At 42.0% G+C, this 27,824-nt stretch overlaps 1 long non-coding RNA gene across 3 annotated transcripts in view; it reads right to left on the bottom strand.

Annotated features, from left to right (window-relative positions):
• The window catches only part of LOC138112790 (uncharacterized), a 397,150-nt gene that overhangs the window by 114,449 nt on the left and 254,877 nt on the right, over window positions 1–27,824 (bottom strand). Inside the window, exon 6 of one of the 3 annotated variants that reach the window (XR_011151849.1) lies at window positions 9,325–14,000. The exons of the other annotated variants lie outside the window; for them this stretch is intronic. This is a non-coding gene — a long non-coding RNA (uncharacterized lncRNA). Of the gene's footprint in view, window positions 1–9,324; window positions 14,001–27,824 lie in introns of those variants that run through there. 3 annotated transcript variants of the gene reach the window in all.

Genomic DNA, 27,824 nt, shown 5'->3' on the forward strand with positions numbered 1-27,824 from the left:
TTTCTGCCTACATAGACCCTCCCCTCTCCAGGGCAGGAACCGTCTCTCACTGTACGTTGTGCACAGCCTGCTGCAACACGTGTTTTTGATGGCTTTCAGCACTATAGTAGCAACAGTGTCTTTTCCTCCTACAGCAGCTACTCCCCAATATCAAGATGAGGAGAAAAACGTGACCTATGGCTGCAACACACTGCTAATCAAACACCATTGTACAGCATGGGGAAGTGGGGGGATGCCTTTTCATCACAGAACTAATCAGAGTTTATACACACAAAATCAGTAAACTATATAGTTCAGTCTTGTGATCTGTGTTCCAAGCCGCCAGAAATAAGGCAGGAAAGAGGGGTGGGGAAGGGGGGTAGGGGGGAAGCATCTTCTGTGTTCATAATGAAAGAAGAGAGATGACTGGACTAAGAGCAGATGAGGTTACAAGGCAACAGCAGTGCCATGAGTTGTTTGGGCTTAAAGCCAGATGTCGTGTATTTCCTTTGATTGTTTCTAAATAATTAATGGTATTAATTTAATCATGTGACCCACCCACCCCCCTTTTAGTATTTGGCTCTGTGCACTAACACTAAATATAAAGGAGGAAAACGGTACTGTCTATAGCATACTGAATATTGATGCTGTGTGTTTGGACTGCAGCAACAGCTGATACTCATATCCCTGAGACTCTATATTCCACAGCACTCACACAGTGTTTGCACGAAGGAGATGGAGTAGTATCCTTCATACTCCATCCATAAACCAACTCAACTATGGCATATGGACACTGCATGTCTGAAGTAGTAAAAGAGAGGGTACATCGCTCCCTCTCCGCCCACACTAAGATGAACCTGCCACTACTATTTCACGTAACATTTTCTGGCAAGCTCCCAGTTTTCAGTCATGCTGGTTTACTTGAAAGAAACACTCAGAGGAGACTCTGCTTGTCTTGCTGTTCGAACAAACAAAATAATCACGCATCTTGAGTTAATGGCCCAAAGCTTAATGAAGATCAAGGAAAGAGGCTGCCTGTGAAGGGAGCATTCTCTTCTGACTTAGCCACATAAGCCACTGCTGTTGGCAAAAGGAAATGGATTATGAGGATAATAAGTAACCCAGAGCTCTGGTCTAGACAAGCCTTTGCTTGGTACAGTAGCACTAAGTGCACAGAGAGAACAGCAACAACCAGCAGTAAAAATTTCACTTCCCCACAGTTTTCTACCCCAGGGCAGCGGCAGCATCAGCAGGAGGACCCATGTTTCTTTCTCATGGGAATATTTGGGTTGAGTACTAGGACCCCTGGAATCTAACAGCGGAATTCCTGAACAAAGAAAGGCTAGTGAAAGCAGATCCCTACATGCATGATTCTATGATATGCACTCAGGAGAAATGTCTGCCCACCCTCCTGTATACTACAGTGTACTTTCAGCTCCCCTTGTCAAGTCTCCAGTCCCACCCATCTTACCTACCTTTTTTTCCTACCACATTCTCACTTATCTTGAATCCTGTGGTACCCACCACAGAATCAGAATCATAGAATTGTCTGAGTTGGAAGGGACTTTTAAAGGTCACCTAGACCAACTCTCCTGCAAGGGGCAGGGACCTCTCTCTTCAACTCTTTTTCAGAGCTCTGTCCAACCTAACCTTGAATACTTCCAGGAATGGGGCACACACCACCTCTCTCGGCAACCCCTTTCAGTGCTTTATTCACCATCAGATAGTATTAAATGGGGCAGCTGGGAGGTAATGGAGAAAGAAATCTGACAGCTTGGAGCAGACCCTTGTTTTGTCCAGTAATGCCCCAGACTTCTAGAGGTAAGGACAAAGTGATATCACAGATGTCAAAAGAAGTTTCCAATAGTCTGCATAAAGCTAACCTCACCAAAGCATACCTGTGGGGAGTCAGAGAGGGCTTGGTCAAGTCTCATTTCTTAGATTTTATCCATGGCTCCCTAGCTGGATGTCATTCTGCAGCTAAACTATCAGATCAAGACTGGCAGTGGTGCATTCTATAGTTACATTTCATCAGTCAAGGGAAGTGAAAACCAAAGAATTCTCCACTAGAAAGCCTGATCCTAATCTTCAAGGACTTGACCCTAAGATTAGCTCAGCTGGTTAGAGCACAGTGCTAATAATGCCAAGACTGTGGGTTTAGGCCCTGTATGGGCCATTCACTTACAAGTTGGACTCGATGATCCTTGTGGGTCCCTCCCAACTCAGAATATTCTGTACCTTCTGACTTGTCAGTCAAGGCCCAGCAATCCTAAGGCATATTCCTTCACCACCAACCCACCACAGGTTCATAGGAAGAAGTCTGTCTCATTACATAAAGATCATATGAGAAGTACACCTGAGTCCTTCAGCTGGGACTGGAGCAGCACCAACACCAGCTCTGGCCCTGCACACTGTAGAGAACATCACCTGGAGGGAGCATCACCACTGCCAAATCACAGCACGAGGCACTGCAGACAGGGTGGCAGAGTGCCATGGGTACCAGAGCTCAGGCTGTGGGGCTCTTTGGCAAGAAAGGAGCAGGATAAATGCCACACTGCCTGGGCTGGGAAGAAAACATCTCTCCCTCTCCTATTAGTGCTTCTCTAACATGGTTATAAGGTTGAATAAAATTATGGGCTTATTGCTCATGGAAACATGTAAATGGAGAAAACACTAAATCATACCAGTTAAACAAGATGAGGAAGAGTAACATACAGCCCAACTTCAAGTGACTCCTTCAGTTCCTACCAGCTACCTACAGCAGAGTGGCAACACTTACACAAGCAAAAAGCACATTAGGAATACCCAATGCGAGAGTCCTCCCCCATGGAAGTCATTCACAGAAAATGGGCTCTGCAGCTTTGAACTGGAACAAGAGGAAACTACTTCTCGACAGGAATGATCACAGAAATGACTACACTCTTTGCAAGGTAAAACACTGGAAATAGACAAAAATACAGCTGAACAGTCACAGCACTTTATAAGCAGCCCCTGTATCCAACTACTTGGTTTTCAGGATTCTGGGAGGTTGTGGTAGAGTGAGAAGACAGCATTTTTTCTGTGGTGACAAGGATCTCTGCAAGTGTCTACGTGTCAGCCTTGGCCGAGAACGTATCCTTTGTTCCTTCTTCTGCATTATTTCCCTTTAATGATAGCTTTGCAGTGAATACCATTTGTGAGCTGCTCAAATAAATGCAAATTTTATCTTGTAAGCAATACCCTCCAAAATATAACTACCACTGAAAATAAAAATTTGAAGAGCTAAAAGGCACTGGGTCTTCCCTAGTGCCCCCATCTCCCCAGTGCGCTGAACTGCTTGCTATTATTATATATGGAGTACCAGGCAGGGTACTTGCTATTATAAATATGTACTGCATTGAAATATATAGCCCAAGTCCCCAGGGCCCAACATTCTAATTAGAACTACAGTTGTGCAAATAACTGATTTATTTGGCTAGCTGACCAAACTGAGAACATGGAAAGGAAAAAAACCTACAAACAAAAATCACCTATGTGTTTAATGAAACGGGTTAGTTTTTTTGTTTGCCTTCAAAATATTTCGATTAAAATTGACTAAGTTTCAAAACAAAACCAGAAACCTTGTTTAGAAATACCAAAACAAAATCTTCTAGCTTTCCAAAATTTTAAATTTTCTTCTTAGTTTATTTTTTGTTTTGCATAATTTTGGCTAACCCATATCTGAGGTGAGCAGCTTTCAGCAAATAAAACATTTAACTCAACAGTTTTACACAGATTTAAATCTAAGGGCTGAATTGTGAGTCAAGCAGCTCTTGACTTAATGAAAGAATGGGGAAGCAGAGGATCTGCATTATCTTCTTGGGTCAGCCCCTATCTTTGCACCCAGGTGAGTTATTATTTAATTTCTCTATGGTTGTCTCTCTGTCCACACTTTGTCTCTGCAGTCTCTGAGCTTGTTGGGGTTACATGCACCTCCTACAGCGTGTCTGTACAGTGCCTAAAACAACAGACTGCTCATCTCAACTGGGGCTTATATGATTTACTAAAATATAAATAACTCCTCAACTGCAGTCAAATCTCTTTTTAATGCCAATAGTTTCACTAGCATATATTTAGCAGCCCATCATGGGAACATCAGCTTCTTTTTTAATTAATTACTTATTAATAGATGTAAAATATGAACGGACAGCAAGCCTAGATTTTTCCTGCTTCATCAATTTCAGCACTCAAAGAAAGCATCTCGTTTACAGCTACCAGGAACCAACAGGGACATGTAATGAATGAAGCCTGAAACCCAAGATCCCCTCAGCACTTTTGTACCCCCATTATTTGGGGACAAATCCTCTCCTCCCTCCAGGGAAGGAAGACTAGCTGGATTGAAAGAGCTGGAAAAAGTGGAAAGTCACACAGGCAACCTTCAAATTCCCTGTGCAGGGCTTTAGGCACACAATTGTCACCAGCAGGAATGGGAAATGCAAGTTCGGTATCTGCAGAGAGGTGGAAACAGCCTGTGGGACTGCAGGGAAAAGGTCTGCCTGCCTCTCTTTTGAGGACCCCATGCATCTCATAAGGCCAGCTTACCTAGCTGAAAGACAACTGAAGCTTGTTGGAAAATAAACACCACAGAAACAGAAAGGACTGCAACACTATGAACTCTTCAACTTCCATGTAGAGCACTCGGGGCTGGGGGTGGGGAGGCTTCTCAGAACATACATGGCTGTCACTGACAATAAAGTCAGTCACGTTTTTAAAACACTGGGGATGGAATTCAAATGTGCCCCATTATGTCTTGAGATGTACTCCCTGGGTACAAAAGGTGCGTGGGTTACGCTAAGCTCGCGTGTTCCTTTGCTGAGACTGTGAAAGGCAGCACAAAGCGCAGACTGAGAAGGAAGGAACTGTGGAGCACATGGGGCCATAATTCCTACCCGTAGGGGCCTGATCATGGGTGCCCCCAGCGTCCTGGAGTCCCATGGCAGCTTTAGCCTCATGCTAGTTTCCTCCATCCCTGAGACTGCTGCTCAGCTCCAGGAGACCCCACTGCTCTTTCCCAGCCCTGTGGCTGCACCTCAGCCACGGCTCCTGCGAGAGGCTGTGAGAGGGAACAGCCCGAGCCAGGTGTGCCAAGCAGTCCTGCTCTGGCCAAGGGCAGCACTTGCAGTTGGCCATTCCCCTCAACACACACGTGCCCCTGCACCACGCTAAAGGAGCAATTACTATAATTAAAAATAAATCATCCTCCCTGTCCTTTGACTGTACTTACTGGCCATTGCTGCCATCTAGCCAGACGCATCTCCAGCATTCACAGAAGCCTTGAGCCTGTTTATTTTCTCACTGCTGCTCAGCCTGAAGCAGGGATAAATGCATCCCTTGTTACTCACTGCCTCTGCAGAGACATTTGCAAACTTTCACTAGGTTTTCCTTTTTTTTCAACAGGTGACAAAATACTCTATAACTGCAGGTGCTCTGGGACACAAACAGGAAAATGGAGATCAGATGCAGCTGTAGTTGGAGTAAGGGAAAAATCAAGATACAGGCAGCAGACGAGAGAGTGCTAAAACAAGCAAAGAAATGATTGAGAAATGGTAGTTAGCTATTTTTGTTGCTAGCTTACTCTTGCAAGGTAGCTGTAACACAATAATTTTGTCTATTTTGTTATCATGCAAATTTTTGCAGGTGCTACCAAGGGAAGTTTGTTGAAAAAAGTTTCTGAACATTACTGGAAAAGGATGAAGAAGTTGTCAACTCAAGCTAGCACTGAAGGATGTGCTGGAGGTCACAGCTGAGGAGCACTGGCTGGTGTTACTGGACTTGCAAAGTAGGAATGATAAGGAAGTGGTTTCAGAGAACTTCTAAGTTAAGATTTATTTGTCTAAGAATTTGGTCCCAAAATTCAGTCAGGAAAATGTTCATAATGTGGGGGGCTGACTTTGCCCCATCCCTTCATCTCCTCTTGGTATGTATGGCATGAAATAGGTTCCAAAAAACAGTATGCTAAGGAGACTTAGAAACTGAAAGATTCAGACAGAGTTTCATGGCCTGATTTCTGTCTACAGTTCAGCTAAAAAGCCAATGCAAACTTCCAGACACTGTGGCCTTTCACTTCTCTAGACAACCTGGTTTCAGAGCCATATCCAGCAACATAATAAGCAAAAGATGAAGCACAATGGGTAAAGAGAAAATAAACATGGCTGTATCATAAAATACAGTGATTGTTCTCTACCTACAATGTTCCAACCAAACAAAAAAGGGAAGGAGGATATCAATAAACATCTGTGAATTCAAATTTATTTTACTGTACTTCCCATTCCACCAGAGAAATGAAGAAAATGTTGCATTTGCCGTCCCTGGTTTTTTTTAACCCTGAAAAGGGAGGTTTCATGGATAATCCAGAGCAATATTCAGCTGTGAATCCAATTTATGCAGTGGGATGGGATTAAAAAAGGAACAGAAGGTCTGGATTCTGAACCTGCTGTAACAGTTTTGATTTGAATAGAACCCAAGTCTTGAAATGGCTTGTTTTCCACTTCTGGTTTGGAGCTGGTTGAAATACTGCCACAGTAGCACTTCCTGTAATATTTTTGTCCAATATCCTCATTATTTGGAACTGAACTCTAAAGATTTTGGCACCGTGAAATCCAAACAAAACTCTGTTCCTGACTCAACTGGCCCAGAAGTCAACCCAGGCTTAATCTGGTTCTGGGTCCAAATCCAGCTTCAGCCCATTTCCATTGTTACATAGATTATGCCATAATACCACCTCTAGCCTCAGGATTTATGATGCCTCCTCACAGGATGCATATTTGTGTGTAAATACATAAATCACATCAGATAAACAAAGCAGACATGCCAGAAAACAGGAGGGAAGGGAAGAGGAGAGATACCTACCGAGCAGTTTGTCTCTAAAGTGCTGCCAGTTGTGAAAGGACTCGTCGTGCTCATATCCCCTCATTCAGACTCTTACAGACACGCTAAGAGCGTGACGGCTGGCAGGCAGTGCATTTAAGTGCTGTTACTGAGGCCCCCAAATATTGACAGAGTGCCAGACTCTGAGAAACTATTGATGTATGCAGCCGGCCGCTGCTCCAGACACCTCTCAGACAGAGTCTTTAAATGTCACAGATTAATGAATTTTCATGAAATGGAGAATGAGAGAAAGAATTAAAAAAAAAAAACAAAAAAAACACAACCAAAAAAACCCATAGCACCAACATGAAAGCATCTTTTATCCCTACACAAAATTCTGCCCTCAAGCCTCAAGATTCCTAATAGATTATAACAGATTGTAAGTCGGCATGAGATACAGGATGGAGGAGGTTAGACCCTCTGGATCACGCAGAGCATCCCCAAACAAAGCCAATATGCGAGATGTTCATTTAAAAAAACAACAATGAGAGTCAAGGACCACTCAGGCCTCTGTTTCATTTTAACCTAAACCACAAGTTACAAAGCTTAAGGGGTAGAGCTGGTTAAATATTTTTTTATCTGAGGTAAAAATGGTGCCAAACTGCAAAATTCAGCTGTTGACTTTGAAGAACCCTAACTTTAGAGACATTGAGATAGACAGATGTACTTGGATCCTCTCTTAGTATTTGATCTTGTGCTTGATCTTACTCAAGAAATTGCCGAAGTTATGATAGAACATTTTTATGCCATCAGATAAACCAAGTATGCTGATTATTTCTCTTTTTTCATTTATATCAGGAACTCAAATATGTATGCAAGAACTTCAAATATCATTAAAATGTAATAATGCAAAATGCAGTTGGAGTGTAAATGACAAATCTATGCATAACACATCACTTAAAGAGGAAGGAAGTGAAGGGATGATGCAGATGATGTATGCAGAGGTAAAAATGGGTCATTTATACCCAACCATGTTAAAGATACAGCTTCAGTGAGTCGCTCTGCACAGAGCCACTTGGAAGTGGGGCTCCATGAGACATTTTCTCCCCTCTTTCCCCAGGCACAGATTCCTGCAAGGCTCTACTGCCCCCACTGCCCCTGGGATGTCCCACAGGATTCGTCTTCAATGCAATGACAGCAAGTGGGGTGAGCACCAACACACCCAGCTCCTTTCTGGCTGCCTCCTTCCCCCTCAGAAGCACACCTGTCTGACACCATTGACTGGGAAATGGAAGCTGGTGCCACCACAACAGCCAGGCCTGTTGCAGAAAAATCCAGGGAAGCTGAGAGCACCCTGACAAGCAAAGGGAGTGCTCTAAGAAAAGCCAAGCAGCAAGACCCTGTGGTTTTCCACTCCGTTGGAACAAGTCAAGAGGAGGGCCATGAAGATGCTCAGAGGGCTGGAGCACTTATACGATGGCAGACTGAGAGAGCTGGGGTATTTCAGCCTGGAGAAAAGGAAGCTCTGTGGAGACCTTAGAGCAGCCTTCCAATATCTAAATGGGGCTGACCAAAAAGGTGGTGAGGGACTTTTTACAAGGGCATAAAGTGATAGGACAAAGGGTAATGGACTTAAGCTGAGAGAGCACAGATTTAAATTGGATATAAGGAAGAATTCTCTATGATGAGGCTGGTAAGGCACTGGCACAGTTTGCCCAGAGCTGTTGTGGATACTCCATCCCTGAAGGAGTTCATGGTTGGATGGGGCTTTGAGCAACCTGATCCAGTAGAAGGTGTCCCTGCCGATGGCAAGAGTGTTGGAATTAGGTGATCTAAAGATCCCTTCAAACCCAAGCCATTCTACGATTCTATGATTATCATTGCAGAAGTGTCAATATTCTTCACTGAAAACTGTTCTCCTAAGTTCCCTCTGTCTCTGGCCACATGAAGCTTTGCTCTCCACAGCATCTATAAAATCTTACTACAAGAACAGGGACTAACACGTGCAGTGTTCAAGAGGTGCTTGTTTTCAGATCATCTTATCAGTCAGATTATTTGTGGCAACCTTTGCCAAAGCAAAAAAAGAAAAAAAAGGTTTTTTCGATAAACAAAGCTACATTTCTGTGTGTGAAGCCAAGTGGAAACAACCACAACGACTCCAATGGCAACCTCCAGCTTGTGATGACAGAGGAATCTTTGGTTTTCCAAAGCCAATACACTTCTGTAGGTTGGCACACTTGGTAATTAACTGTATCAGGGACTACAACAGCCATTTGTGTTAGCCACTCTTGTCACCACCCAAAGCATGTCCTCCCTCCCACCACAGACCCCACAACCACCAGAGTTGCAGCAGGGTCTCCAACACCATTATCCATTACCTGCAGCTCTACAAATGGTCTGGATGAAGTAGCAAGTAGCCATCTTTTCCCAAAAGCCAGAGAGAAGACAGAGCACATGTGTGTGTAGGAGGGGATGACACAAATGACTTATTAAGTACAGGAGAAGGCAAAATGTCAAAGCCTTTTTATTCTGAGAACAATTTCTATACAAACAAAGCAAAAGAAAATCAATATAGATTTTCACACAGAGAACTATTTTACACATCATTGCAAACTTACTTTAAAGCACTCAGTACTTTTTCTTAAGGACTTTTAAAGAGCCTGTCTAATGTTACTGCCTATTCTGGCCTGTTATTTCTCCTCACATAGCCCTTTTCCTTTCTCCTTTCTTCCCCTCTCTTTTTAAAAACTAATAACTGAGGAGCCATAACAAAACACTAACCCAGCATTTCATTCATTCCAGTATCACATCTTCAGCAAAGGCCAGCACTGATTAAACTGAAGGAAGATGTAAAAAACATCAGCACTTCCCTGCTACAAAAGCCTTCACATACCTCAGCAGAGATCAGCTTCAGTACGAAGACTGAAGTTGAGCGTTGGTTGGGATGATCCCTGAAGCACACAGAGAGGTCCAAGTGCCCAAGCTGTGAAGTTGCTATGAACTTATGCAACAGCCTTCTCCCCCGTTTTCTTTTGCAAATACTAGAATACCTAATAAGCCTTGTCCCTGTTCCCTATGCATACCAACATGTGAACAGCCATTCCAGTTCCATAAACTCCGCACCATCTCAAAGACTGGGATAGCAGAGGTAGGCAAAAATTTAGAACTGGAAGTGCTAATGATTGCACAAAATAGAACAGAAAAAAGTAGAATATAATATCCACAGAAAAGAGCAGTTGCAAAGTAATGAATAGGAACAAATGTGTTACAGAATTAAAATTATTAGGTCTTAAGGAGACCTTGGAAATTCCTAAGTTCAACCTCCCTTGCCAGGTTTAGGATAGTACCACAGGCCATCTTCCTTTGTCTCATCTTTCCTCTTTGATTGTCACCATAAACTTTCCATCAATTAGTTAATTTCTGGTAGTAACTTCTGATTGTCTACCTTCAGTCTTTTTCTTTCCTGTCCTCAGTGTGCATGTCTGTGCATACATCACAGATCACAACCAGCTTACACCCCCCTCCTTGTTAGAAGTCCCACCTCTTCTGCTGACTTACTGCACTCTTAATCAAAAGGGCAGGAGGAAGCCGCCAGGATTCATTCTTCCCCCTCTCTCCTCCTCTCTCCCTCCCTTTTTTCAAATGGCACAAATGTCAAACTTTCTAAAAGGATGTTTGGCATAGCTGAGTTCAGTCATGTAACGTACAAAGTCGGTATGATCAAAAGGTTGCGGGGCTGCCCACTGCTAAAGAAGAGTGGGAAAAAAGGAAACGGGGATCTTTTCTAAAGTGTGAAAGAATGCATGAGACAACTGTTGCCACTGGAAACACCATGTCTATTAGCAGCAGCGGTGGGTCTGAAACACAACCTAGGTCCAGAGTCCAGATTCTGTGCAAAACAGGGCTGTTCTGATCTAATTTTCTGCCCGTGAAGAAATAGGGACAGACACAGCTATGGAACTGAAGACTTTTTCTTTTTTTCTGTGTGCTTTGCATCATTTTATGGAAAATAACTGAATCTATGTGGAAATAACAGCAGTTAGTTTTGTAGTCAAAGTTGCTGAAACTAATCAGGTGGAACACAGATTCACATATCAAAAATATATTGTCTCTCTGGTATTTTTATACTTCTACCTTTCACCACAGTATTTTCATTCTTATTCTACCCACTCCTGAAAAGGAGAGCAAATTATTCCTCCCTTCTACATATCTAAGATTGTTATGATTTTGTAAGGCAACTGGTTTGCAATTGTAGAGCACTTCACAATTGCATGCTCGCATCTTCCTCTACATTTCTGATGCAACTCTTCTGGTTTTATTCATCTGTTTATTTGCTCCACTTTGCTGAGCCCTTGTGAAAATGTTTGCATCTCCTTACCCAACATCAACATTAGAGAACAGTCCAGTTATGCCACTGGCTCCTGCAACACGTCTGCACCACAGTGGCATGAAAATTGGTCATTTCTGACTGGTCAGAATACTCAGCACAAACAATCTCTCCACTAACTCAGATGGAGTTTCCTTGCCAGAAGATAACCCCAAAAATGTAGACGAAAAAGCTCATCGTCAATATCCATTTAATAGAAAAATCTTAATTATAGATAGCTTTCAGTCCCAGAACAGTAGACGGGAACTTGAGATTAATTCCCCTTATGACAAAGTATGTGAACAATAACCAGAATTTGTAATCAATACCCAGAGGAGAGAGCATCCAAATTGTAACGGGGATTTGGGATTCATTCCCAGAGGGCATAATATATGATTTGGAACAGGTAGACTGGGATTAATTTTTGATTATGAAATATTTGAACAGCAATTTTCAACTTTTAATGAACAGAGGATGTGGACACCACAATTAATATAATTTCTAAGTCTCTCCATCATATTTCAGGAGACAGATGATAGATCACAAACAGCTGCTCGGGTCATACACAAGTTAATGTGGGAGTGCCACCTAAAGGAAAGTGCACTAGGATGGGACTCTGGAGAAAGGCAGGCAAAGACCAGAGTTGCACTTTCCCCATTTCTAATAAAACTTGCTTATTACGAAGTCTGCATTAGAAGTAATTATTCCATGTTTGCTGACTTTACATGGATAATTGTAAGTCAGAAAACATCAGTGTGGGAACATGGCTTTTCTCTTACACAGGGAAAAAATATAAAGGTGTTCACAGGAGAAATAATTCTCACTCTGAAGGAAAATTTCAAAATAGGAGTGTACAAGGTAAAATATATAGAACCTCACCATATCCTGGGGGGAGAATACAACCCAAATTTCTAAATTTCCTTAGAATATAATAAAGCAGTTAATTGTTTGCCTAGAATGAAGATAATGACTGAGCTGTGAATCTTACCCTTTTCTGTTAGTTTTCACAAAATAATTTTCTTTATGTTTTCCTCATCAGGCCAATGAGTAATTTTAATGACTATGATCTGCATCTGTAGCCATGTAAGAAAAGACAAATTTTGTCTGTCTGCATATCTTGCCATTTAGGAATGACTGTAACAAAGTGATTTCTCAGGACACAGGTTTATTGTCACAGGGGTAAGAAAACCTAGCTCCATGTCCAGCATTCTGTACTGCTCAGCTGGAAGAGAAGCATCCAGAAGGAAAATGTCTTGCCCTGCAACAACTGATGTTAGTTGCTTCAGAAGCAGGAATAAAGATGAGACGAACCAAAATCCTGTTTCAGCTCTACACGTGCTTTATTCCTAATATATCTTTTCAACCTTGTAAGGTATTTTAAAAGATACTCTGAATTTCTGAAATCGAAGATTTACCTCTTCCATTTTATGCCAGTTTTGTTAAACTTTTGAGTCTTTCACTGAAAAGACATGAGACAACTGGGGTTCCCTGTGGGGCCACTCCTCTCCTCTCCTCTTAAGCCTTCAGACCCACATCTATCCAAGGATCATTTCCTAAGTCGCCAAAATTATGTGTAAGTATGCTGTCTCTGCCAGATCCTATTAATCATAAACTTCTTCTCATTTCATTTCAGTATTAAACTCATCTTGTTCAAATCTCTAATTTTCCACACTGACAGAGAAGTTCCCTATACATCATTCAGTTCTATTTCCTAGATACGTTCAGAATTACAAAATTCATTCAAGCCCATCTGATCTCTTCTCACTAAACCTTCTGCCTTGCACTGACTGACAGAGAAGAATTAGCCTTCCTCCTGTCAGGTATACATCTTTTCCCCATAAAAGTATGTGAAAACATCCAAATACAGCCAGTGACTCAGCTTGCCCTTGTACTTATGTCTTTGCTCTACAAAGCAGCCAATTTTATGGAGCAGCAAGTCACATTGATATAATATCAGATGGACTACTAATATTTCTAAAGTAAAAACAGCTGTAGCTCCACGTCGAGGTACCACACACTGAAAGCAGCAATAGGGATGAAGTGGTACCATCAGCACCTACTGATGTGGAATCAGGAAATCTCACAATGAAGTCATGATACAGAGTGACACTGCTGAGCCTAATACACCACAGGTCATTTTAAGTCATTAAAAAGTAAAAATTGCCAACCACAATTTTCCTCATTGATCATATCTAATATTAAACCCAGGTACAGATCTTAGGGTTGGGAAGAAAACGCATGTTAGGTATTTTCTGCTCTTTCCCTGCTGCAGCAATGTGATCTATCTCATTTCTAACCCAGTGCCACAGCTTCTCTCTGGTTTTACAAAGACACTGCAGCACTGTGACCAGCAAAACAAACGATGGTATTGCTCTATAGCAAACAGGAGATGGGACTAGAAGAGCACTCAAGCCTCTCTCTCTGGTTTTCTGCTTTTTTTTTTTTTTTTTTTTTTTTTTTTTTTTTTTTTTTTTTTTGTTTAGCCAGACATTCAGCAGAAACGATTATGCCTTCCCCAGAAGATACATGCAACAGTAAGTTCGGTGCTCCAGAGCTGGCACCAGCCTCTGTTCTCCCCTAGGGCCAGGTATCCTTGCTCTGAGAGGCTCTGGTTCCCAACAACAAGTTGCAACCCACAACATGTGTGGGGACTTGCAGAGTCCTCCACTCACACATCCACACAGGCTCCAGCAGCCCTTCTGGTGAGTTAACCAAAGCAGCTATGGCAGGGGACTCAGAGTCAGATGGGCTCCATGAGGACACGGTGTTAGATCAGTCACGTCACCAATCTCTGCCTCGGTATCCCCAAGTGCGAATTAGTTTTTGGCACCTACAAGTTAAGAGGGCAGCAGCTTTAGAAGAACTGTATGTTAGACAGACAGATCGATATTTCATTTTAAAGAACAGTTTCTATTCTACCATACTTTTGCTGGTTTGAAAGAAAACAGACTGTTGCAGTATTTTTTGACTAAAAACCTGTAGAAGAAATCGTTACAGTCTTTTACAACCAGAATCTGGAAGGGTGTCCCATTGTAATATTTTCAAAGAGAAGTTGTGCATGCAGTATGTATGTGCATATGGTGTTTATGAATTGTTTTTTAACTTTAGATATTTTATTCATTTTTCCACATGGTACGAGTAGAACACACATCTTTGTTGGACAGACACCAACACAGTAACATAGCTTTAGATTTCAGGCACTCAAGACTCAGTGGGACAATAGGCTACTCTATCTTCATGCCAGGACATCATGTCCTGAAATTAGGATGCATGCCATCAGGCAGTTAATATCTCACTGAAGATACTCAGCCCTCAATACATTCAGTTATACTAAATGAAGGAAACTGTAACCACTTCCAGTTATTTCATACAGAGATAAGGACCATGAGAACTTTGTGTCTTGGCATACAACATCCTATTTTGATTTCGCTGTACTGTGGGATCTGCTGTTATCCACAGTTTGCGGACTTCATTTTTTTTTCTTACTTGGAGCATGCACTCAGCCAGCATAGTAACTTCAGTCAAAACAAGGTTCAGCAGTCCCTAAAGCAAAGGGAAGGGGGTAAGGAATGGCACAAAAAGCCCTGACCGGAGTTTCTCAGGACAGCAACAGAAGAGCACAGATGCTACTGGTCCCTGCATCCCTAACCCCAGAGCCAGCAACACAGAGTTCAAAATTCACTTCTCCTGCTTGCACTGTGTGTGTGTGCGTGAGCTGCTCTTGCAGACTCATGGAGAACACCGAAAGGGTATTCTCCAGGATAACTGCCTATCCAGACTCATCAGTGCCCAAAGACAGATGAAATGCAAGTGTGAACAGCTTACCCCCAGACCAGAAAGGTCTGCCCTGCTACTGCAGACTGCCATGTCCAACAACTATATCAACCTTGTTTATTTAATTTCAAAACTGCTGTTTCCCTTAAGCTGTACCACGGTCTCAGGAATCACAAGATGGTGGCATTTAAGAAGTAGAGGCAATGATTTAATTGCTTTTCCAGGAAAAAGCTAGGTGCAAAAGCAAAATAAAGTTTCCTTTATAAAGAATGGAAATACTAAAATTATAACTGAATGCTTTTTATAATCTAACACTGTGAACCATCATTCTGTTAAATGAAATGTAAGAAGGGACAAACGAGTTCAGAGAAAATACATAAATATTAATTCTGTTCCCACTGGTAATTTAACACCTATCTGGTACCCCAAGGTCTTGAAAACACTGACTACAAAAAATAGTTCTTTCCCACTATCTGGAAAAAAGATGAGGATAAGGGAAATTAAACATTTGCATGAACTTGAGACGCATTGGTTTTCAGACAGGCAAACTAAAATGCCTGTGCTGGCTACCTGTAATGATCCTTATCCATTGTCCTACTGAAAGTTTTTTCCTGTGCCTGGCTTAAATTTGAGGTTTCTCGACAAGCTCTAATGAATGGTTAACCTCGCTTTCCTGATAAAAAGCAAATGCTCCCAGACTTCACTCTTCTCTTGAAACAAGTCCATATGGATGAAATATACGGACTTCTGTCAACGCGACTGCTGCCTGCGTATTATTTACACGCTAAAATAAAAAAAGGGGGATTTTTTTTTCCCCTCCCAGGCGCAGCAGGTCCTACCACGGGGAAGTTTAGCCCTGCTCTCCCAGGCACAGACCTGGGGCAGTGCCAAGTCCTCTCCCCCTCACCCATGCCCTCTCCCGCTCCCCCAGCAGCAGCGGCGCTGCCCCGGGGCTGCAGGCAGCAGTTCCAGCGAGGCGGGGAATAAGCAGGAGATGTGCTGTAGCCTTGTGGATCGCAGGTGGCACAGAGCATTTATCTTCACACGCGCCAACGCGGATATCTACAGCTTAGGAGTGGGAAAGGTCAGGTATGTCAGCTATGATGGCAACAAACAGCCTCGCTAGCAGGCGCGGGGCTATTCACCTCTCGCTGCTCACGGCCGGCGGGCGCCTCCGCAGCTGGAGCGCAGCACCGGCTATCCCCGGGCATCTCCCACCTTGGCTTGGGGCTCCCTCTCCTTCCCCTGCCTGCTGGGAACGTGCCGCTGACAGAGAGGGGGGCAGACAACGCCAGTATTTTGGAAATGCTCTCTTCCGAAGCCACTGAAGAGATTTATTATTTATAGGCAGAGGGATGAAAACATGAAGTACATACATGGGGGCCTGTGGGGGGAGGGCCAGTTGCTGCCAGGCAGTAATTTCACTCTGAAGTTCCTATGACTTAAATAGCCACTTGAGCTCTGCTCTTGCAGTTTATGATGTCAATAGAACCCCTAAATGAAATTACAGCCTTCTGATACGCAGCGGGGTAGCTTTTTTTCACTGTGTAATATACACGGCCAGAAGAAATTGCACTATATGCGCAGTTTCACTAAAGTAGAGTTTATCACAAGAATGTTCCCACTAAAATATGATTAGGCTTCTTGTTTGCTGGATAACACTTCTAATGAATCAGGGTATGCGTGATAGTCATGTTTTGTGAACGCAGACATGTACCCTGAGGTGAACCGGGCACTCCACCACCTCAAAGCACCAGCTATTTCATTTCCACCGTAATTTGCACCTGCTTTGTTTTGCCAGCAGCACAGACCCACGCTAGCGCTGGGACTCAAGCCTGAAGCTTGCAAAGATGAAAAAAAACAAGCAAGGCAGCAATGGGGGGATCTACCTGCTGTATTTACAGGCACTTTCATTTTTTAAGCATGCCTGAGCCTGGTTAAACCTGATCAGCAGCCCTGTGAGGGCAGGGGGAAAATAAAATCCACTTTTCAGATGGGTAAGGGAAAAACAGACAGAGGTAAAGATCATAATGATGCATCTGGGATACAGATTCAGGTCTCCTAAAGCCTATTTCATTTCTCTCCATTCTCATTATGTTACCATACCTTCCCCTTCTCAGCCCGGGACAGGAAAAAAACCCCTTCATCTTACCGTTCATGAACCTTGCTATTTCTTTATCCTTGAACTGAGGACAGACTGCAGCTGATAATTAGAGATCTGTGGTTAGTGGCTGCTGTACCTCAGTAACTTGCAATCCCTTCTACTTTCCTAACTTTCCTTGTCATATGACTTAATTCAAAATCAAGTTTCACTTTCTTTTCTGAATTACAGGAAGGCAAATTAGTCATGTTTTAATGTTGTTACCCAGGAAAACAAGCTGTTGTTCAACTTTTGGAAAAGAGAGGCTTACAATATTAAATAAGAAAACAAATTGAGAATACCTTAAAATGGGAAATGTACTCAAAACAAGGCAGTTGCTTTTATGTACTTTTATTGCAAAAATTGTCTCTGGATACTGCTTAAATTCTTGTACTTCTGAAGCATCCCAGTACCTATGAATCTGCCTACCTTTATCATTACATCTTTTTCTGTGCTTTGTTCTTGTCTGATGCAGCTAACAGTCACAGAACAACAAGCATATCACGTCAAACAATTGTTGTGCAGAAAACAGTAGTTTTCATTCTACTACATAAACATATATTCTCTTCCCCAAAAGTGTGAAGTGGTGGTTTGAACATGAGGGAAAGAATACCATTTTCTCCTTGCTTGCATCAGGCAAAGGAAGATAACTTTCCCACTTCATCTACGGGTAAAAGAGAGAGGTTTAACTTGGCAGAGCATGCAGGGCACTTTGAGATCACTAGTTGGAAGGGATGCTGTAACTGAAATGGCTACTGCTAGAAGCAGTGTCTGTATAGAAGAATGGCAGTATGTATTAATTTTCTTTTTTTTTTCAAGCAACTATGATAAACTATTACACAGTAGATAAAGAAGCTACTACTAATGAGACAATTTATCATCTTACCATCCTAAACTGTTTAAACAGACGGTTAGAATATGATTTGAAATTGCAGATTTTCACCCTAACGATTTTAGACCATAGACAAACCATTATAACCTTGGCCTACAGTCAATAAGCAGCTTATACCATAATAAGAAAGACCGATGAATTTTTCCACATTGCTATAAATAAATATCAGCAAAGACAAGTTCCTTTGCTACCAGAGAGACTTGGAGAACAAATAAATTAATGAAATAATTTAAACATGGAGACGTTTAGAGCAACACAGAGACTCTTAAAAAAGAGATTAAACATTGTTTTTCCTTCTTAGTGAAAGATGCCAGAGTGACAGCCCTTGACTTCAGTATATCCAGAGAAGAGTGTTATACAGGCAGAAATTTGAAGTTTCAGACATTTAGCACTGTGCTTTGAGAACTTTCCATTTCAGAAGTACTTATGTCTTTCAGACTTACACTGCCTGGAGGGAGAAAGTAAATCAGAGATAAGCTTCAAAGATCAGACCCAAAAGTGTGTGTGGGCGTTCAGTATAGCCCATTCAGAGAAGAGAAAAAAAAATCCATTATGTTTCTATCTGTGATGTGAACTGCCTGAAAGTTTGGGATGTTCTGATCTGTCAGCTGCTTTGAGTACACTGCAGAAAGGTGATGCAACAGCCAAGTTGGGATCTTAGCATCAATTTAGTTGAAAGCTGGGACCATTTGGATTGAGGCTTTGATGTATGTAAAGGTTATTTCTATGTGTATGTAAGACTCTTTACTGAAGGGATCAGCCAACTTAATTGCGGGTTTTGTTGAGAGCTGGTGATTTAGTTTAAGTTCAGAGAGAGGTCTGCAGCACCAGGGAATGAGGAGAAACAGCTAACCCTTGCTGCTCAGCGCTGAAAAACGTCTGCGGTCAACATAGGGGTTTGTACACGAAAAAGAGGAGTTCCCAGTTCTTTACAGTTCTAATGCAAAACCAGATGGAACTCTGAGGTTTTGTCCGTCTTCCAGTGAAGTTTTCAAGCTTAGTCAAACTTCAGGCTGAAACTGAAGCATGGGGAGGGACTGACAACCCCACGTGGATTGAAAACAACAAAAATATTTGCAAAAATTGCCAGGGAGTAAAGCCACCAAATCTTACATGACTTTACTTTTTGCTTATAAGAAATAGCAAGTACCTTAATATGGGTTGGACGTGACTTGACGCTGAGCTTAGTTCTGAAGTCAATTCAAAGCCTCTGACTACTTCAGTGGAGGACTGCTCAGCACCAGCCTTTATGTACCAATCTCAGGACTCAGAAGGGGAATGAAACCAGGGAAAAGGTGACTGGACTTCTCTGTATGTCACAGGTGACCAGCAGTAGTTGAAGAGGGGCTGCCTCCCTGGGTGTCGCAGAGACAAGCTTGTTGATACACCTGCTGAATAAATGCTACTCAAAAGCAAGGCAAGGGTGAGAATGCTGCCTAGTTAATATCCTGTGTGAGATATGTTGGTTCCATTAAGGATCTTGGTCTTTTGCCAGGGACATGTTTCAAAGAACAGGATAATAACTCAAAATACAAATATTTTGACTGCTACCCTCTGTTCCTTATATGCCTACTTTGTTAAAAGTAGAAATTGTTAGTCAAGAAATGATTCATTTCTTCAAGTCAGATAATATGGAAGATGATGAAGGATGAATGGAACAGCCCACGCATTGCCCTGGCCTTCTTAAGCATTACAGCAGAAAAATATTAACAGAAGTGATATGTTCAGCAGGGCAGGAAAGGACAAAAGGAGACAATCTGGGCCTGGAGCTAGAGGTGCTCATCCTACTCCTTTTTTTTTTTTTTTGCTGCCTTTCCCATGCAGCCGGGAGCAAATCACTGCAGCTTTCTAAGCCTTGTCTTCCCTATCCAACAGCTGAAAATAATTCTAAGTACCTTGATGTTGGCTGAGACACTCAGTTCTTTGGCATCCAAGATTTTGTATATGAAGTTCTACAAAGTACATTATTTTTTTTCCTGATTCACAGTTCCCCGTACAGACAAAAAGAGAACAGAAGGGAAGCGACAGAGTTAAAAAAGAGAGAGAAAAAAAAAAAATCCAACCTTTCCCACTCCCTCAAATGGACCAGCAGCCTATACACCAACTAGTTCTTCCTATTCCCAGAGGTGGCTTCCACAGAAGCATTTTCTTTTACTATGCATCCACCGTAGAGTTTCTTTTCTGCTTGGCTGGGCAATCAGGTATTCAGAGCATAATGTAAATGCTCAGAACACAGAGGCATGAAAACTTGCCAGACAGAAACTCCAAGCGAAGGATTAACATCCCCCCCCTTGCCGTGCCCCCCCGGCCGGCTCGCCCCCCCCGCCGCAGCCCGGCCGCGCTGCCCGGCCTGACCCCCGCTGGCGGCCGGGGGGGCACCGGGGCGGGCGCAGCCCCCCAGCTCCACCGAGCTCCCCGCACTCGGCTCGGCAGCCGCTGCGCTCCAAGCTTCATATTCCTTCCGTGCTTGCCGCTGATTCTGTTTTCATATTTAAAAAAAAAAAAAAAAAAAAAAAAAAAAAGGCAAAACACAACAAAAAAAACCTTTATTTCCTGCTTCGCCGCGGCGGCCCCGAGAATAGAAGCCTTGACACATCAAATTCTGGGAGCTCACCACTCACCAGGGCTGTGGTTCCTGGTCCAAGCAGTGACGAAGGAGAATCACCTCACAGTCTCTGGAGAGTGGCAGGGCTTGGCTGCGAAGCGCGCCCTGCGCCGATGGGCTTTTTGAGTTCGCTCTGTTCCAGAGCGAGTGCCGAGGCAGAGAAATTAGGGAGGGGAGAGGTGGGAAGGAAAATCACTGGAGCCTCTTACGATCAAACTTCCACTAAGCAAGAGGAAATGTCTTATAAATAAACAACAGCAAGAGAAACAAAAAAATCCATCCCGTCCTGCCAGAGGAATGTACATTATTGTCTCTCGACGGAAAACTTTACACCACACCAGAAAGCAAGAAAGCAGCCATTTCTCCTGAAGCTACCCTCCCTTGGGTGGGGAGGAGGAGGGCAATGCAAACTTAAAAAAAAAAAAAAAAAAAAATTAGGAAGTTCATGCGATTTCCCAGTAGACAAACAAAACTGTCCAAATTCAACAGATGTCACTATTCCAAGCTTTCACGCAGCACTAAATTTCTTTAGATCTGATGATTGCCACTCCACCACTAGGACACATTCAAGGAGGAAGTTCAAGGCAAGGGGAGGGAGGAGAAGGTCACAACATATGTATGTGTGAGTGTAGATCTGCATGCATATGTGTCTATATTTATTTATGCATAATACCAACATTTTATGCATTTTATGATTCATAAGAATATTTTTATATCTGTATTAAAAAACTCGAGGTGCATGAAATTCTCTTCTCTCGTACCTCCTCATAATTTTTTTGAGATTTACGGGTCAGAGTTCCAAGGTCTTCATTCTCGTCTCACAAGACTGCAGCTGTAACCTACTTAGAGCTGACATGTTACTGTACTGCAGCTCACAAGTGACACGAGTTTGGTGATTTCAGTACAGTCCCTGGCTTTGCGAAAAACTATTGCGTGATTTGGCACAATGCACGGCAAATAGCAGTCTCTTTATGAGGAACTACAGATGGCAATTGAAAGAGTAATTCAAATAATTTATCAAGCACATTTGGAGACCTAGAATGGGGGATGGCCCGAGCCGACGAGAAACCAGTATGCTACAAGTCATTATTAGCAAGCTTATTAAACCTGCCTCACATGCACAGCAGTAAAAGATCAGAGATTGCTGGTGAGAACCGAGGTGCTTGGCAGTGTGTGTTTTGGGTCATGACTAGGAAAGCAGAGTACAGCAGGTGAGGACCTACTTGAGAGGAGAAGTGGGACAAAAGACTGAAAGACCATGAGATAACTGAAAATGGCTTGGCAATCTCAACCTGCACTTCTGTTCTAGGGTACTTCACCATTTGAGACAGAGATGTAATGCTGAAAGAACATAGTGCCCACCCCAAAATTCAGTTTACCAAGTCTCAAAAAAACTCCTAATCTGTTGAATTCTTGAGGACTGCTGTACTCACAAGACATGAATGAAAACATGTTTTTTAAACTAATTAGTTTTACATCTGTGTGTTCTTGCTGGCAAAGTAATGCTGTCACAGACTTTTGCTAGCAACAGTCAGTCTACAATGCAGGTGGATAGGGCAGAGACAAGCTTAAGATTGAAGTATGGTTGAAAAGAAAAGCCAAGAACCTTTAATGCAAAATTTATAGTAAATCACAGCTTCTTCAGGCTCAGATCTTTAGGAGAAGAGACTGTTAAAGCATTTCTAGCTCTACAATACCCAGGTGATCTTAATAAAATAAAAGAAGGAGACATTTTCAAGAAATTTCTTAAGACAGAGCAGAAGTGACATCACTGACACAGCTCTGGGGGAGTGTAGGAAGGACAGGAGTCTCATTGATCTCACCAGATCAACTGGAAAATTGTACATCTGACCATCCAGCTCATAAGAGCTGATACCAAAGAGGTCCTTAACCTGGAAGGGTGCTGGGTGACAGAGAGAAGCTGTCAGCTGATCTGACCTCATAAGAAATGCTTTGCTGATTTACAAATCAGCTCAGCATTCACTTCTCTCGCTACCTTTGTGTTTACCAGCATTGCCAGAAATACTGAAGAAAACTGAGACAAAACTGAGCTCTTGCAGCTGAAACCTTATTAGTGAGAGGTGTCCAGAGAGCTGAGTGCTCAGAGAGCAGAGAGGTGCACGAAGAATAATGGAACAGAATTCGAAATAATAATTCCTGTCTGTGACGAGGAAAACCTTTAACATTTCTAAGCAGAAACACAGTTAGGAGACTGATCAACTGACCTTAGGATCCCAATACCTTAGCTGCCTTTAGGAGACTTGCATAGATGGAAGTGGAGGCAGTATTTGGCCCTCTGTGCTTAGCAAGTCATTCGCTAAACAGTCCAGAGATCAATAGCAGACATTAAATTAAGCACTCTGGCATTCTTATTATTTAGTATCATTAAGCATTAGGGATGGCTGTAGTGTAAATACAGGGAACAGAGAACCAAATGAAATCTTCTATTAAAAAAAAGCCTATGAAGTTTCTGAAAATTAGACTGAACAAAAAAAACACATGCAGTGAACAGATCACGCAATTGTGATCAAAATCTCAGCAAATTCCAGCTGTCTGCCTGTCACTGCAGACTATTTCCATTACAGACTTCAGGAGACTGAATTGTGCCATTCCTGCTTCACTAGCATTAACAGTGGCCACAGCCTCAGAACTGCAAAATAATAAGAGCCAGGAGGACAATCATTTTCCTCAGATTTTTTATTTTGACATTTCCCATTTGTGCCCTTTTTCAAAGTTTTAATTTGGTAAAGGCACTTTTCAGCCTGTCTTTTAACAGGTCACTAATAACTTGGGATGCAAGATCTCATATTTCATTTTTTTGCTGCTGCCACCACTAAATATTTCATTTACCTTGAGTACAGCAGACCACTCTGGAAGGTTTATTTATTTTTCTTTTTCTTTTCACTATACTGTTTACAGATTAGTTTTTCTGAGTCATTATTTGCATTAGGTTAGTTTCATTCTACCTGTTAAAGTAAATTAATAAACTGCCTATCAAAATACTTTCTTTAAGTAGCTCAGTGAGGCAACTGTACTGACTTTCCTTTTCCTTGGGAATTTCCCTATTTCCTATATGGAAATAATTGGGAGTCTTGGAGGTGGTACCTAGTTATAAAAAAAGCTTCTTCTATACAGTATTTTTTCATATTCACAACTATGTAACACACACAAATATAAATGTATACACTTGTGTATGTACATCTGTCTATACACACATACATGTAATCAAAACCATCAGAGTTTTATTTCTTGCCCCTGTCTTGCCTGTTAGTTCTTGAACCAGAAGACCAAATAAGTTTTGCAGAGATTCTACATACGCACACACAGAGAATACAGGGCTAAACACAATAACCCCTAAGGCTTTCTCTGCCTGCCTTGTATCAGTATAGAGAGGACAAGCCTCAAAAAGGGTGATGCTTTCCCCATCTCAGCAAAGAAAGATGAGAAAAACCCCAGCAGAGGAAGGAGAGTGCTTGGAGACCCTGACTTTTCTTTCCTTCTCCATACGTCCCTCCACAAGCTAAAGCTCTGTGCTTAGATAAAGGCCATGCTGCAACCAGACCTTGGGAGCAGCTGCAGATAAGCACCTGGAGGTTAATTCTGCTTTTTGCTCCATTAACCTCTGCTCCACCTTTGTGACACCCTCAAGGAAGAAATACAGGAAGGCAGCGTGGCCAGGAGAGCCAGGCACGTGCCAGCGGCCAGGCAGCGCTGCAGGGGGATCATACCAGGGTAGGGCTGTGCCTCTAGATCCTGGGCTTCACAGGCTTTGGAGACCAGTTTGCTTTGTTCCTGCCAGTTCTGCCTCAGCACTGAACACTTGCAGGATGCAAGTATTCCCCTTCTCTGCAAGGCAAGCTTCGTGGCAGTTCCCTGCAGCTTTTCCCTCTGCTCTACGTTCCTCTACATAGCAGGAGATACACAGCCTTTGGCAGTGGGTGCAAACACATGAGGTAAACAGAGATGAAATAAACCTAGTGGAAAAGTCTTCTCCAGCTGTAGTGTCTCTCACCTATAAATAGATATTCTCCTGGTGTCCTCCACATGCAAACACAGAGCTGAGATTTTTTGTTGTTGTTGTTTTTGTTTTCTTGTTTAGTACAAAGCAATTAAAATGTAACAACCTCTCAAAATCTTCCTTTATTTAAAGAAAAACTAGGTCAGGGACACAGAAGCAGTCAGTCATGGCTTGGAGTGGGCAAGCAAACAATTTTCATTTGATTGTGCCCTTGTTTTTGTAACTAGCTTTTCTGCTGTGACCTGCTATACTTACCCTGTCTGCTGTGCTAACCAGCAACATGCCTTTTTAATCTGCCTTCCTGGGGTCTGCATTTGATTACAGCATTCATGTTCTATTTAGATTCTTTTGAATCATGCCCTGTGGTGCTAGCACGAAAGGTGTTATTTATAAAATGAAATTCTGTTGTATTGCAACTTGGATTCAAAGAGGACAAGCAATATTAAATACTTACTTAATTTAATAATATCTTGGATTTATTAACTCAATTTCATTACAAGATTAGAGACGGTAACCTGGAGGGGGTTATTAACTAATAAACAGGCTTCAGGCAACTTTGCCCTATATAAAATAAAATAAAAATACACATATATGCATTTAAATTACTTCTATTTTGAGGGCCCAGATACACACCTCTGGCTCAAAAGTATGGCTTTCTTGATAAATAGTATTGCAGAGAGCTTTTGGCTGGAATCCACTAAGCTCACGGACCCTTTAGGACCACACTCAGCAGCTATCCCAAGTGACCGACCCTATTTATTTGGTTGCATCCTGCGTGGGATGAAGTCTGCCACTCAGCTATGACAGAACTGATGCAGGCTACAGTTACTTCAAACCACTGTGGGAAGCACACCAGAAACCATGAAACTATGCCAACCCATCTGCCCCTCCTTGACTTCCCCAGCACCTCAAGGCTCACGTTTGTGAGCTGTTGCATGTCTCTTTCTCTCCCAGCATCAGTCCTGCAAATTGCAGGACACAACAAAGGAGAAGATTCCCCAAAGCATTTGGGGAAACTCACAGGCAACATACTGTATCTCCCATAAAAAAGCTCCTGATCTATCAAAAGCTTCTCTTTCCAGAAGATGAGGGGATGGAAAATTCCTGACTGTGCACACAGTATGATACGAATCTGTATTCTGATACTTAGCTCTTCATGGTAACTTTAACAACATTTCAAACCAGTACATATTCTGTTCAGCCAGATATGGCACAACTGGCAGCAGAATTGAACTACAGTCTCTTCACCTGGTAAGATGCAGCATGTTTGTCAGCACCCCAGCCTAGGGACGAGGGCCAGATTAGAAAATTCACTGAAGGTTGAAAGCTCCTCAGGAGTACAGGAACACTGAGATGCAAATTTTTCTCCATTTCCTAAATAAAACTAACAAATGCTAATACACTATTAAATGCCTCCTCTCTGATACACTCTATGACAAGAAGTAGCTTCTGTGACTTTAAACCTGTCAGGTCCACAATAAAGCCTGAGTCTGACATGGGAAAATAGCACAGTATCAATGTCACAGATACTACAGGCAGGGAATTCCCACTTGGAAGTGCATGGCTGCTAAAAGCTTTCACCCCACATCTGTTGCACAGTTAGCTGTGAGTCACCTGCAGTCAGCTTCATTAGACCCGAAGTGTCACTCAAATAAGACAAGCTATTGCTAGAACAAGAGAATTCAGATTTTTAAGCATTTGATAGATTAAAAGGAAAGTGTCACGATATGTTAAATGGATATTCAAATACTTTAGGTCTCAGTTTTCATCTGCTTACAGATCATATGCCTTTGCTTAAAGCTGCATGGTAGGCAGAGACCAAAAATAAAGGGCAAATTATTTTTTTTCACTCATGTGGTGTTGTTCATTGCAATGACTCAGTGAAGGATAAAATCCAGTGCATGAAGATCATGAAAAGACAGAAAGACTAATGAATTAAGTCTGATCAGAAACAGATTTGAATTCAGAGTGATCTCTAAAATTCAGGACAGAACACCTAGAGCATGGTGGTGCATGGATATTCCCAAGGGAAACTGAGGTTAAGTAGCAGAAATGTATGGAGAAGAGGTTAATTTGGGTCAGAAATGAAGGGAGATTGAGAAACAGATTTATGGTAAAACTTTCAAAGGCAAAAGCAATAATTGCACCCGCAAAAGGCATGTGCATCATTGCTACAAACAAAAACACATGCTTGGACTCTCTACAGGCAATCTGGCATCTGTCTCTCATTCCCTCCCTCCTCCTGACCCTGAGACCTCTCTCTCTGGAATTTTGTTCCATGAATATTCCATAATGCTACACTCAGCTCCTATTTTCAAGAAAAGTCAGCATTAGCTAATAAGTGGAAGTTCACAGCATTACTGTCAATCAGTGGTTGGTTTCCATGAGAATGGAGACAGAGCTCAACAGAAAAATAGTGAGGTTCAGGCACAAGTGATATTGTATCTACATATGTTATGTATGTACCACTTTGAAACTATGGAACTAACTTGTTTGGCACGTGATTTATTAGCAGACTCTCAAGGGTATCTACAAAATAAGCCAAGTTTAAACAACACTCATTTGGGTCATTTTGAAGTGAGGCAGAAACAAAATGTATTATTTGGTAACTTCAGAATACTGCAATTTATTCTCCTTCTTGCTTTCCTTGCTTCTTTCTACATGCTTAAAACCACCATTAAGAAAAAGACTGAAGCCTTTTTTTTTCTACGTGACTTTTTTATTTATTATTTTTAAAAAAAAATTCATCCCACCAGGTCCAGGTCTCAAAGTGTAACAATTTCTGTCCTAAAATAATTAGTGAGAGAAATTTCTAACTGATTCTGTGCATTATAAAGAGAAATTATCTCTGTTTTATTGATAAAATTGTGCTATTGTTCCTGAATTGATACAGTCTGTTTAAAATAAACAGACTGGGCAATATGATGCAGTGGCACAGGGTATGCATGGGGTAGAACTTTACAAAGGAACATTTGTCTTCTACTATTTTTACCAATTCATCGAAGTTTCTGGCATATTCTCTATTAGAACTAAACAAAGTAAACAGTGTAAGAAAATAAGGAAGTCAGCTATTTCCTTTTTCAAGGAAGAAAAGCCCAAAAATCCTATAAAATGTAGATACATTTCTAAATTTCAAATGTTGTTAAAATTTAATACAATTGGGTCTATAGCTTTATAAGGAAGTGCTATGAAAAGGTCATTTCATAACTTTAACATAAAGAAGGA

This window comes from Aphelocoma coerulescens, chromosome 1, assembly GCF_041296385.1.
Source record: "Aphelocoma coerulescens isolate FSJ_1873_10779 chromosome 1, UR_Acoe_1.0, whole genome shotgun sequence".
NCBI lineage: Eukaryota > Metazoa > Chordata > Aves > Passeriformes > Corvidae > Aphelocoma > Aphelocoma coerulescens.